This window comes from Corvus brachyrhynchos, unplaced genomic scaffold, assembly GCF_000691975.1.
Source record: "Corvus brachyrhynchos isolate BGI_N302 unplaced genomic scaffold, ASM69197v1 scaffold150, whole genome shotgun sequence".
Taxonomy (NCBI): Eukaryota; Metazoa; Chordata; class Aves; order Passeriformes; family Corvidae; genus Corvus; species Corvus brachyrhynchos.
Window position 1 is genome coordinate 2,042,073 of NW_008236162.1, and position 403 is coordinate 2,042,475.

Genomic DNA, 403 nt, shown 5'->3' on the forward strand with positions numbered 1-403 from the left:
CCGCGCACCCCGGCAGCCCCCCGGCACGGCCAGGTAAGGGCCTCACCGGCACCGTGACACCGGAGCAGCCACCAAATCCCGGTGGCGTTGGGACAACATCCCAATGGCATCGCTGAGGGATGCTCGGGGGGGCACGGAAGGGGGGCTACGGCACGGCTTGAGGGCTTCTAGCGGGCATGAGGTGTTGGGGACACGGGGACACGGTGACACGATCCAGCTGGAGCAATCCCGGTGCAGAATTCCTGCGCCACCGCCGGGCACGGGAATGGGGCAGCGAGGTGGCACCTTGTCCCCAGCGCGGTGACCTTCTGCCGTGCCCGAGGGCTTTGGCGAGGAGGACGTGCGGGGTGGCAGCGGCTTTGGGGTGCCTGGGGGTGCAAGGGTGGGGGGGCTGGGGGTCTGC

At 70.2% G+C, this 403-nt stretch overlaps 1 protein-coding gene across 1 annotated transcript in view; it reads left to right on the forward strand.

Moving 5' to 3' along the window:
* The first annotated feature begins 6 nt into the window (after window positions 1-6).
* Window positions 7-403, forward strand: part of PHYHIP (phytanoyl-CoA 2-hydroxylase interacting protein) — a 5,135-nt gene continuing 4,738 nt past the window's right edge. The window contains exon 1 of the mRNA XM_008633044.2: window positions 7-33. The gene's annotated coding sequence lies outside the window, so the exon portion shown is untranslated. The remainder of the gene's footprint in view (window positions 34-403) is intronic.